The sequence below is a fragment of the Ochotona princeps genome, chromosome 2 (genome assembly GCF_030435755.1).
Source record: "Ochotona princeps isolate mOchPri1 chromosome 2, mOchPri1.hap1, whole genome shotgun sequence".
Lineage (NCBI taxonomy): Eukaryota > Metazoa > Chordata > Mammalia > Lagomorpha > Ochotonidae > Ochotona > Ochotona princeps.
The window spans coordinates 36,580,527-36,592,784 of NC_080833.1; the positions used below are offsets into that span (position 1 = coordinate 36,580,527).

Genomic DNA, 12,258 nt, shown 5'->3' on the forward strand with positions numbered 1-12,258 from the left:
CTAGTTTTTACCTCTGCTGGCAGGCGCTGTCACCTAGCCTGGTGTGGCTTGCCCCCAGACTTGACACTGGCTGGTGGGTCTGCAGCCTATTTTGGGTGACCTCCAAAGAACCGCTAGACCAAACACATCTGTTACAAACACTGGTGCATACTGTGACCTAGCCTGGGCTGGTTCACCTCTACCCCAGTGCTTTTCATATAGGCAGGTGCTTTGGTGTGACTCAGGGAAACCCTCTGGTTTCTCCCTTCTGATCCACCCTGAGATCCTCTGTTACTCGCTGATGCAGTGGCCTGGTCTGTGAAAGCCCCCAGAAATCACTTTATGCATGTCAAACAAACCCTTACTGCTCCCATTCCAACTCTTCCCCAGTCCTTCAGCCACTAGCGATGTATGCCCTTCCCTCCAACATATTCCTAGTGGAAATGATAGCGGTGGAGTCACCCTCACTTGGTGTGTGCCCGTAACATGCTAGGAGCTCCACCCCTTCCCCTAGATCTTCAAAATTATGCTGACACACTAGTATAGTTAACACAGAGTTAGCATTAACCAGGCCCAGAATGCCTGCCAGCTATTGGCTGCTTTTCTCCCGTCGTTAACATTTGCCTAGGTACAAGCAACCTAGGCAGCTGCCTACAGCTTGGGGGAAAGAGCTGTTTCAGCAGACCTATGGTTGAAAAGGAATGAACTTAGGGAGGTTGGTGAGGGTTAGAAGAAGAAGTGGATCATTTGAGAAGGTTTTCAAGCAGGCAGGAGTATACAGCAGGACCTGCCAGAGGTGTGGGATGCTTTAGTATAGAGAGAAGGGAATGGATGTGAGACCCAAGGCTGGAGAGGTAGGTAGGAGCCATCTGTAACAGCCTCACAAACCACCTGATAGAACAGGTGCTTCAATGCCCAATCATTGGAGACCTTTGTAAAAGTTCCAAACTGGAAAACAATCTTAGATTTCTTAGGCCTCGCACTGGGAATCTGATTATCAATGGCATTTGCTGAACAAAGAAATTAAATGACTGCTTCAGCAGAAATGGCTGTTGAAGGTCAGTCTCATTCTTATGCTCATACAGCCCTCATGTCTGAATAAATGAAAAGATCTGAACAAGTTGCTCAGAGCATGATTTGAGGTGCTGTATCCGGAGGCATTTTGCTGACGTGATTTTGGCCTGATGAGGGTGATTGGGATGCGGAGACAGTCCCATGCTCAGGAAGAGGTCTGGGGAGATGGGGAGTACTATGCTAGGAGAGGGGCAGAGTTGGAGAGAAAAAGATGCTGTCTCCAGAGAGTACCGTTCTGAGGAAGGATTAACTGCACAAGTTAAATATTTGATATCTTGGCAAGTTTAGATCTGATAACTATAAAGATTTCAAGCAACTCAAAGGTAATTTAAAAAAATCAACTAAACAAAAGGGCAAAGTAAGTGTATATGTGGTGCAGCGAGTTAAACCACCTCTTGGGACACCTGTTACGCATATCAGAGGACTTCTCTGCTTCTGATCCAGGTTTCTACTAATGCGCCTGGGAGGGGCATAGCACAGGTACTTAGATACCTAGCATACACAGAAGACACAGATGGAGTTCCTGGCTCCTGGCTTTGTCCTGACCCAATTCTAGCTCTTGCAGGCATTTGGCAAGTGAACCAACAGCTGGAAGGTCTCTCTTTGTTTCTGTCTCTCTCCTTTTCTCTTTTTTTATGTTACTTTTCCTTTCATCGCAGGAATTAAAGGGGCAGAGGACTTGAGAATAAGTGTTTCTCAAAGGAAAACATATAGGGGTTGGCACTGTGGCGCATTACGTTAAGTGCTGGCATCCCATGTGAGCACTGATTCATGTCCCAGCTGCTCCATACTTAGTCCAGCTCTCTGCTAAAGAACTTAGGAAAGCAGCAGATGACCCAAGTGCTTGGATCCCTGTATCCATATGGGAAACCTGGATGAATCTCCTGGTTGTTGACTGTAGCCTGGTCTAGTTCTGGCTGTTCGGGAATGAACCAGTGGATGTAAGATATCTCTCTTTCTCTCTCACTCACTCACTTTCTACTTCTCCCTCCCTCTCTTTTAACTCTGCCTTCCAAATAAATAATTCTTGAGAAAAAAAGATATACAAATGGTCAGCCAGTCTATGAAATATGAAAACATACTCAGCATCACTAATTATTAAAGAAATGAAAATTAAAGTCTACACCCTGTCCTGGCTCCCACTTGTGCCAGTGTGTGCTATGGACTGATCCTGTCTGACCTGCCCCTAGATCTGGCTCACACATATGCCAGTGGGTGTTGCAATCCAGCCTAGTGTGGTCTGCTCCCAGTCCCAACTCTTCTGCTCACCAGCTGAAACTGAGGCCTAGCAGGAGAGTTCTCCAAGTTCCCTTACTTAGCGCACTCCTAACAATGGATTTCACAGGTGCTGAAGGATGTTGCAGCCCAGCCCGATATGGCTGACTCCCAATCCTAACATTCACTAGTAGATACTGGGTGGCCAACTGAATGGGTGCTACAGCCTAGCACAGACCTGGCTCTCACATGACCCAGTGGCCTAGCCCAGACTCCCATACCCATTCTGGCTCTTGTGATCTCCAGCAATTTTGGAACTTAGCTCAGTCTGGCCCACTCCCAGACCCAGCACACTCACATGCTGATATTTGTTGCAGCCTTGCTCAGCCTGGTCTGCCCAAAGCCCCAGCTCTCCACACTCACCAGTGACAGTTACAGCTCAGTCGAGTCCCTAGAGTTCTCCTACTAGGCCCATTCCCAGCCCTGGATCCTGCGCATGCTGGCAGGTGCTTCAATCCATCCTGGCATTGCCTGCCCACAGTCTCAGCTGTTGCTGGTGGATGTTGCAGCCTACCTTAGTCTAGATGGGCACAGCCTACACCCTGTCCTGGCTCTCATGTGTCACTGTGTTGTCATGTCAGACACTGTGCACTTCTGAGAAATATCACAAATGCATCTAGCTCAACTAAATCCATGCAACTAGGTCGATTGTAGTTCAGGTGTATGCAGGTGTAACTTAGTGTGGGCAGTGCTATCACACTAAATATCCAACCAAGGGCTGTACATCTGAATATGTATTAGGAAACTTACTGTTGTTTGTGCTAGGGTATATAAGACAACACCCTGCTTTATCTGGGGTCCAGAATTTGGAGAAAGAACTCTCTTCTGGGTCTGTTGGTATAAAGTAGAAAACCATTTTTCCCCTAAGAGCCAGTTTTCCAGGACAGGGCCATTTTCTACCACTTTCCCAGGAGCATTAACAGGGAGCTGAATCAGAAGTAGAGCAGCCAGACTCAAACTGATACCCAAATGAAATGCCATCACTTCAGGTAATAGCTTAGGCCACTGCCCCACAGCACCAGCCTCATGAATACCAATTCTATTTTTTTTTAATAAAACTTTTAATTTCTTCAGAATGCTTGTCATCAGAGTTAAATGAGGTTAGAAACAGTTTGCTTTCCAATGAATTTGTTAATATTCAAAAGAGTTAAATTCAATATTATAAGTCTGTAACAAAAACAGACCTTACTCTTGTCTGTTGTTTGATTACACAATACACTGACATCTATTCCTTTTATTAGAACATAAACATCTAGCCAGATACAGAGATGCATATGTAATGATGCTGCTGCATTCTCTTTGTTCTAGATTTTAGTTCAAATAATTCCAAAACTCAAAGTTTTGCACACCAATTTGCTTTCTCCTAATCATATCTGACAAAGAACTTTTCTCTTAAGAAACGTTATATTTGATTACCTTTCCTTTGAAATACAAGAAAGATATGGAATGTCCTGAGTTACAATTGCAGTTTATATATTCTTCAAGAAAGTTGTTTTCAAATATCACAAATTAAGTGTATATTCATAACACGTGTCCTTGCTATTCACATAATTCTTTAAGCAATATTCAAGTCTATTTGTGCTTTGTACACTTACATTACTTTAGAGCCTACTTTTTGTTTTCAATAAAATTATATATATACGAAGAGTTTTCAAATACTTAATAACTGAGGCAAAACAATCATGAAAATATAAACTGTTACTACGGCTTTTTCATCTTTCATTTTATACACTTCCTGTCAACCACGTAATTTCTTGTTCTTTCTCTTTGAAATTGCCAACACTGCTGCGTGCTCAGCTTAGTGAAGAAGTCAATGCAATGCAAGGGCTTTTGGATGAGCACACAGGGTCCTCTCTGCGCAGCAGGGGTAGCCGTGTACTCTTGTCAGCATGGGTCTTCGACACTTCCAGCTACTTCAACTGCAGGACCACCTTATTAGCCGCTTCCAAGGAAATTATCAGATTCTGGAGTTCGTCTTTACTCATTCCAATAGAGTATGGTTTTCCTTCACCATTTTCTTTGACATCTAGATGTAGGTTTAATAATAGTGGCATTGTAGTATAGCAATCTTGTCACTGGAAAGTGCAAACTTTAACTGCCAATCAAAGTTCTGGAGCTGTGCAGATGAAATATCAACTATTTCTCCTAACAGGGTCTGCTTGATTTCATCTTTCCTACTTTTCAAGCATTTCATGATAGCTTGTTGATGAGATGAGCTCAACTGATTCAATTGCTGAATACCTAAACAGCAGCTCCATTGCAAATGAAACACAGAGAAAAGGAAGGTTGCTTTTTCCAGATCTCACAGCCAGGTTCTTTCACAGACTTGGGGTATCTTGGAGGTCACTTGAATAAGTTGGTCAATAATTGGGCTTCCTTGGCAGTGCTTCCCAAGTTTGTTTCTGCCGCCCTCAAGGGAGCAGGGGCGGCTGGCAGGGCAGCTCACTAAGGTACTCACTGCAGCCAGTAGTGCGCTAACCGGGCTAGGAAGCCAAGTAGGTAATGAATGAATGAAATGTACACCAGCAAGTTACCACTGACTGCACGTCCTAAGTTTCCCAAGACTCCAGGGACTCCACTGGCCGGACCATAGTCGCTGTTCCTGACTGCTCCAGGCAGCAGGTGGACCGCCCCCACTAGGGTACAAGGGCACTTGCAACTGGACGCCCAAGTGCGCCCAAGGTCCTTCTCGCAGCCAGTAAGCCGGGATGCAGATGTGATACTGCAGGCCTTTGTCGCTTAAGCACTCCAGGGAGAAACACAGGTTCAGCCACCCAAAATCGCGCCTCTTCTTCCTTCCCAGGCTGCAGCTAGCGCTATGGCCTGCTAGGTCGCCCCTTGGCCAGGTGCCTGGCAGCAGCCACCACCGCTCTTACCTGTGGACCCAGCTCGGCCGGCAGCTTCTGCAGCCTCCACAAGGGCAACCAATTCTATTTTTTTTTTTAAAGATTTATTCATTTTATTACAGCCAGATATATACAGAGGAGAGACAGAGAGGAAGATCTTCCGTCCGATGATTCACTCCCCAAGTGAGCCGCAACGGGCCGGTGCGCGCCGATCCGATGCCGGGAACCTGGAACCTCTTCCGGGTCTCCCACGCGGGTGCAGTGTCCCAATGCATTGGGCCGTCCTCAACTGCTTTCCCAGGCCACAAGCAGGGAGCTGGATGGGAAGTGGAGCTGCCGGGATTAGAACCGGCGCCCATATGGGATCCCGGGGCTTTCAAGGCGAGGACTTTAGCCGCTAGGCCACGCCGCCGGGCCCAACAACCAATTCTATTTTAATAAAACTATAAAAGCTGGGCCCAGCATGATAGCCTAGTGGCTAAAGTCTTTGCCTTGCACTTGCCATGATCCCATATGGGCACTGGTTTGTGTCCTAATGGCCCCACCCCCATCAAGCTCCCTGCTTGTGGCCTGGGAAAGCAGTCAAGGAACACCCAAGACGTTGGGACTCTACACTTGTGTGGGAGACCCAGAAGAAGCTCCTGGTTCCTGGTTTTGGATGGGCGCAGCTCTGGCCATTGTGACCACTTAGGGGTGAATCAGCAGACACAAGATCTTCCTTTCTGTCCATCCTCTCTATATATCTGACTTTGCAATAAAATTACGTAAATCTTAAAAAAAAAAAAAGAGTGGGACTTGGATTGACCAATGGTGGTAGCAGTCTGTGAACAAAGGAGTATATTGATCTCAACCCTTTGCTCCTGCGAGAATGAACAAATGATGAGGGGAGGAAATCATGGGCTAGTAAAGGATGGTGTTTCCTTCTGAGTTGGATGGTGCTGCCTCCAGGGAGGCCTTCCTCTCAAGGTGCTTAGTCAGGGCTGACTGCTCAGGAGAAGGAATGCGACCCAGAAGTGGGCATGTGGGCTTGGACTTGTACATTATCACTGACCTTTTCTTTTTTTAAAGATTGATTTTTATTGGAAAGGCAGATTTACAGACAGAAGACACAGAAAGATCTTTCATCCGGTGGTTCGCCCACCAAATGACCGCAATGGCCAGAGCTGAGCCAATCTGAAGCCAGGAACTTCTTTCAGGCCCCCCAACACCGGTACAGGGTCCCAAGCATTTGGAACATCCTCTACTGCTTTCCCAGGCCACAAGCAGGGAGCTAGGTGAGAGATGGGACAGCTAGGACATGAACTGGCGCCCATAAGGTGCTCTAGAGGATTAGCTAGTTCAGCTGCCACGCCAGGCCAAGCACTGGCCTTTTCGCTGTTTTCTCCCCTTTTGTTTTTCCTAAGGACCAAAGTCGTTCAGTTCTTCTCTGCTGCTCCTCTTGCAGTTGATGTCCTTGATGTTTGTCCTTCCCAGGTGAGGACATTCTATTTTGAGAACATTTCTCCAGATAGTGACTCTGGATTGTTAATTTATAAAAGAAAGCAGGGAAAGGCTCCCAAATGGCAGTGGTTTCAAGCTATTCTCTATCCAATCCCATGACTGACCTCATGGCACAGTCTCTTTAATTAATTCAGTTATTCATATATTTGCTTCAAAAGTAGAGTGACAGAGAGAAAGAAGGAGAGAGATCTTCCATCTGCTGGTCTACTGTCCAAATGCCTGAAACATCCCTCAGTGTGGCAGAATGATGCCCTAGATGAGATAGCCACATGTTAGGATTTCGTTTATACACAACTTACCAAGGATATCCATTTCCATGGAGTATGACAGAAATGCCCCACCTGGTGCTTCTCAAAGGAGGCATGTGGCTTTCAGCCTGGCTGCTTTTCAGACACAGGTTTGCCACCCATGAGATGCTGCTCTCACACCTTCCAGGAGAGAAGAATGGATGGCACGCGGGCAGGCTCCGCGGGCTTACTGATGTCACATGTGCAAAGGGAAATGCCCACAACTCTCACCATCAAAATGAAAGTGCTTCCCTGATAAAATTGCCATTACATGTGGGTGATTGGGGCTCATGTGCTTTAGCCATCACCTGCTGTCTTCTAGGGTCTGCATTAGCAGGAAACTGATCAAAAGCAGAGCCAGAAGTTGAACTAGGAACTCCGATATGGAATATAAGCATTCCAAGTTGCATCTTAGCCTTTATACCAACTTTTTTTTTTTTTGGAAAATTTTATTTATTTATTTATTTATTTATTTATATTTTTTAGTTATTTATTACTTTTAATTCATTAATTATATACCAACTTTTTTTAAAGATTTTTTTTATTGCAAACTCAGATATAGAGAGGAGGAGACACAGAGAAAAATATCTTCTGTCCTTTGGTTCACTCCCCAGGCGGCCGCAAACCTGGAGCTGAGCTGATCTGAAGCCAGGAGCCAGGAGCTTCTTCTGGGGCTCCCATGCAGGTGCATGTTCCCAAGGTTTTGGGCCATCCTTGACTGCTTTCCCAGGCTACAAGTAAAGAACTGAAGGAAAGTGGAACATCCGGGACATGAACCGACACCCATATGGGATCCTGGCGCTTGCAAGGTGGGGATTTACCCACTAAGCCATCATGCTGGGAGCTTTACGTCAACTTTTAACATCAGCTCTACAACTTATCTGTGTCCCTGTTACTGAGGCAGCTGGGATTTTGAGTTTTGAAGATCTAGGTTTGACTTGTAGTTGTGACTCCCACAGGTATTTGGTATTTGACAAGTCATAGTTGTCTAGGGGGATTTAGTACCTCGGTAGGGGGGACAGGTAGATTGTACCTAACAATTGCCTTGTAACAGACCAACCTCAAAAGCAGTGGCTTCTCTGAATCAAGGGGTTGTCTGTGGCTCTGCTGAGCCAGGCCGAGCTTGTCAAGGCTCCTCATGGACCTCAGGTCAGGAGGCTGCGTCACCTGAGTATCGGCTGGGGTGAGGTGCCTAGGTTGGCCACGTATTCTCTCCTTCGGTCCACCAGCTTGGGTTTCTGCTCTTGGCAGGTTCAGGGTGTCAGGAGAAACAGAGCGATAGAACAACTCTCTTGCAGCTTGGGCTAAGGACTAGTACCATACCACATTGCCGCTGCACTTACCACTGGCCAAAGCAAGCTCCAGCACTTTGTAGGGGTGGGGAGACAGATTCCACTTCTGCGGGGAGGAGCTGCAAAATTACTTTGCAAAGAGCAAAGGCACAGGGAAGATGGACTGCTGGGATCCTTTATGCAATTAGTTTCCTACGGGAGACAAAGTCGCCTCAAACTCTGAGGGGTAATGGGGAGGGTGTTGGGGGTGCCCAGATGACTGTATTCACAAACTTACCAGTGCTTGATGAATTGCAAACCCCAGAGTGGTCATGGTTGCCAACGGTGGTGTCCTGCCTCACATGTGGGGCTGGGCATTCGCGTCTTAGTCCACTATAGCTGCCATAGCTATTTTACAGTTCTTGGATTGTGAAATAAATGTGCTTTTTTTAAAATAATGAAAATATTCATTTGAAAAAAAAAGAATATTATGGTGTTATCTTACCCTGTTACCTCCTGATAACCCTGCAAACCTCCCCAACTGGATCTTCTGCATTGTCCTTGCTCTGCCATCCTGGATGCCTCCAAAGCCTCCTCCACAGCCCTGCCTTCTTTTAGGCACCGGGAGGGTTGCATCATGTCTCTGCCTCATTTGACAATGGTGAGGCACTGGTCTAAGCTCTGTCTTTGAATTAACTTTGTTTCATGTCTGTAATGATTCTGTGGAGCGCTTCCTGGAGCGCCAGACTCTAAGGGCTTTGGTTTCCTGCAGTACGGGGTTCATACAGCATGATCTCAGCATGTCCACCAAAGTCTGTCTCTTGTTTCCTGGGCTGTACACGCCTTTTCTCTTCCCAGTCAGTTCTCTAGAGCCACAAGGGCAGACCTGAGGCCTCAGTGCTTGGTTTGTTTCTCCAGCTCACAGCATCGGAGCTATCATGTGGAGTAGCGGCAGGTTTCGGGGGATGTTTAAGTGAGCACATGATGTCAGAAGGCCAAGGGTGTTGACATACTTCTTTTACAGGAATGAAGTGGCCACCCACTGTGATTGACCATTAACTAGATTTGCTGACTTGTGGTCACTCAGCAAGATGAAAGGTGAATTGCAGGCCAGAATCTGCTTTGGCCGGGGCAGAGGGGGGTTGGAAGGTGAAGCGCAAAATCCATTCAGACTGGGTTTCTGTCATATATCTTCTAGGCGGACTGAGGTCTAGGGACCTGTAACTCTCAAATGGCCACCAGTGTGGAGTATGGCTGGAGGAACTTAGTCCAGGCTGAAGGCTCAGAAACATAGCACGACTGTGTAGTAAGCTATTCTTTGCCTGCAGCACCAGCATCCCATATGGGAACTGGGTAGCATCCTAGCTGCTCCATTTCCTATCCGGCTCCCTACTTATGGGCTGGGAAAGCAGCAGAGGATGGCTGCTGAGTCCTTGCACCCGTGTGGGAGACCCAAAGAAGCTCCTGGCTTGATTGGTCCCAAACCAGCCATTGTGGCCATTTGGAGCAGCAGCAAATGAAAGATTCGTCTCTTCTTCCCTCTGTGCAAATCTGCCTTTCAAATACATATATATATATATATATATATATATTTTTTTTTTTTTTTTTTTTTTTTTTTTCTTAAGAGATGGGTTTGGCACAGTAGCCTAGCAGCTAAAGTCCTCACCTCGCATGCGCCAGGATCCCATATGGGCACTGGTTCTAATCCTAGCAGCCTTCCTTCCATTCAGTTCCCTGCTTGTAGCCTGGGGAAGCAGTCAAGGACCTTGGGACCCTGCACGTGTGTGGGACACCCGGAAGAAGATCCAGACTCCTGGTTTTGGATTGGCTCAGCTCTGGCCATTGCAGCTGTTAGGGGAATTAATCAATGGACAGAAGATCTTCCTCTCTGTCTCTCCTCCTCTCTGTATATCTGACTTCCAAATAAAAATAAACCTTTTAAAAAACAAAAGAGAGACAGATCTTTCATCTGCTGGTTCACTTCCCAAGTGTCTCAACTGGCTCCTGGCTTTGGATTGGCTCAGCTCCAGCCACTGCAACCATTTTGGGAGTGAACCAACAAATGGAAGATCTTAGTCTCTCATTCTCTCTGTAAATCTGCCTTCAATAACTTTTCCAGAATAACAAACAAGGTATGGAAATGCTTTTTATTCTTTGAAGGACATATTTATTTAATAGACAGTGTTACAGAGAAAGCGAGAAAATGAGAATATCTTCCATCTTTGAGTTTACTCCCCAAATGGCTACAATGTCCTGTGCTGGGCCCCTGGCTTCAGATTGTCTCAGCTTTGGCTGTTGTGACCATTTAGGGAGTGAACCAGGGGATGGAAGATCTTTCTGTCTCTACTCTCTGTCTTATAAGTACCACGTGCTAACCAATTGTGCCACAGGAGCCACTGTCTCTACTCTCTGTAAATCAACCTTTCATTGGAAAGACAGATCAGATTTACCGAGAGAAGAGGAGACAGAAAGGTCTTCCATTGGCTGGTTTACTCCATAAATGGCTGCAATGGCTGGAGCTGAATTGATCCAAAGCCAGGAACCAGGAGCTTCTTCCAGGTTTCCCACACAGTGCAGGGTCCCAAGGCTTCGAGCCATCCTCTACTGCATTCCCAGGGCATAAGCAAGGAGCTGGATGAAAGTGGGGCAGCTGATGGTTCATCTACTCCATGGAATACTACTCAGCTATTAAAAAAACCAAAATGCAGTTCTTTGTGGCCAAATGGGCCAAACTGGAAAGGGAAATGAGCCAATCCCAAAAGGTTAAATACCACATGTTTGCCTTAATTTAAGATGATATGATGTTATGTATAACATGTTATGTTTTGAATGTTATATGTTGTGTATAAACTAAAATTGAAGTATAGGTGAGGTGGTCACAGAAGGTGGCTGGGAACTCGCATTTACTTTTAACATATTGGTTACTCATTACTATGTCAATTAATTCCATAATGATGTAAATTTTTGCTGATGGTATGTTGGAGCTTTCAATTGACTGGGATGATACTCTGCTGGCTCTGTCTTCAGACCAGAGAGGGTATACCTAAGAAGCCGTTGAACTTGACGGGACAATAAGATACTGGACTCTATGTTTGGTATACGCTTGCAATGGGGAAATCTCAACTGAACTTGAGCTGTGGTTATGCAACTAGGTGGAGGAATCCACCATGGTGGGAGGGTTTGGGGAGGGGTGGGGAGAACCCAAGTATCTATGTAACTGTGTCACATAATACAATGTAATTACTGAAGTTAAATAATAAATAATTTAAAAAAAAGGGTGAAAATGCAAAAAAAAAAAGAAAAAAGAAAGTGGGGCAGCTGGTACATGAACTGGCACCCGTAAGGGATTCCAGCACTTGCAAGGTAAAGATTTAGCTATTGAATCATTGTACCAGGCCTTCAAATGAACAAATCTTTTTTAAAAATAGAAAAAAGTAAAGTTCCATAGTTTTCCCTTTAAATCAAATGTCTTGTTTAAATAAATTTCTTGAGACTGGTACCATAGCATAGCACGTTAAGTTTCCACCTGTGTGACAGTATCCCACATAGGTGCTGGTTCAGGTCTTGGCTGCTCCACTTCCTGTCCAGCTCCCTGCTTGTGGCCTGGGAAAGCAGTGGAGGACGGCCCAGAGCCTTGGGACCCTGCACCATGTGGGAGACCTGGAAGAAGCACCTGGCTCCTGGTTTCAGGTCTGCTCAGCTCTGGCTATTTGCGAAGTGAACCAGTGCATGGAAGATAACTCTCTCTGTTGTAACTCTTTGAATAACAATAAAGTTCTTTTAAAAACACAACACATTTCTTTGTCTAAAATGAAACAAACAAGTACTTCCAGCAGGCATCCCTGTTAAAGGTCCCTCTTTTTCCCTGTCCCCTAGCAGCAAGGTTGGCCTGCTTGATGGCTTTGCATTAGTCCTGAGTTTGAAGCCCCACCCAGCTTACCTGTGGCCCTTTTGTAAGTGGTTTAATCTGCTTTGTCTCCAGTTACCTCACAGGAAGAATAAGAAAAGTTGGTGGCTGGGATAACA

General features: G+C 45.8%; 1 pseudogene; it reads right to left on the bottom strand.

The window, feature by feature from the left end:
• Positions 1-4,213: 4,213 nt before the first annotated feature.
• Positions 4,214-6,992, bottom strand: LOC118758551 (COMM domain-containing protein 8-like; annotated as a pseudogene).
• Positions 6,993-12,258: the final 5,266 nt, after the last annotated feature.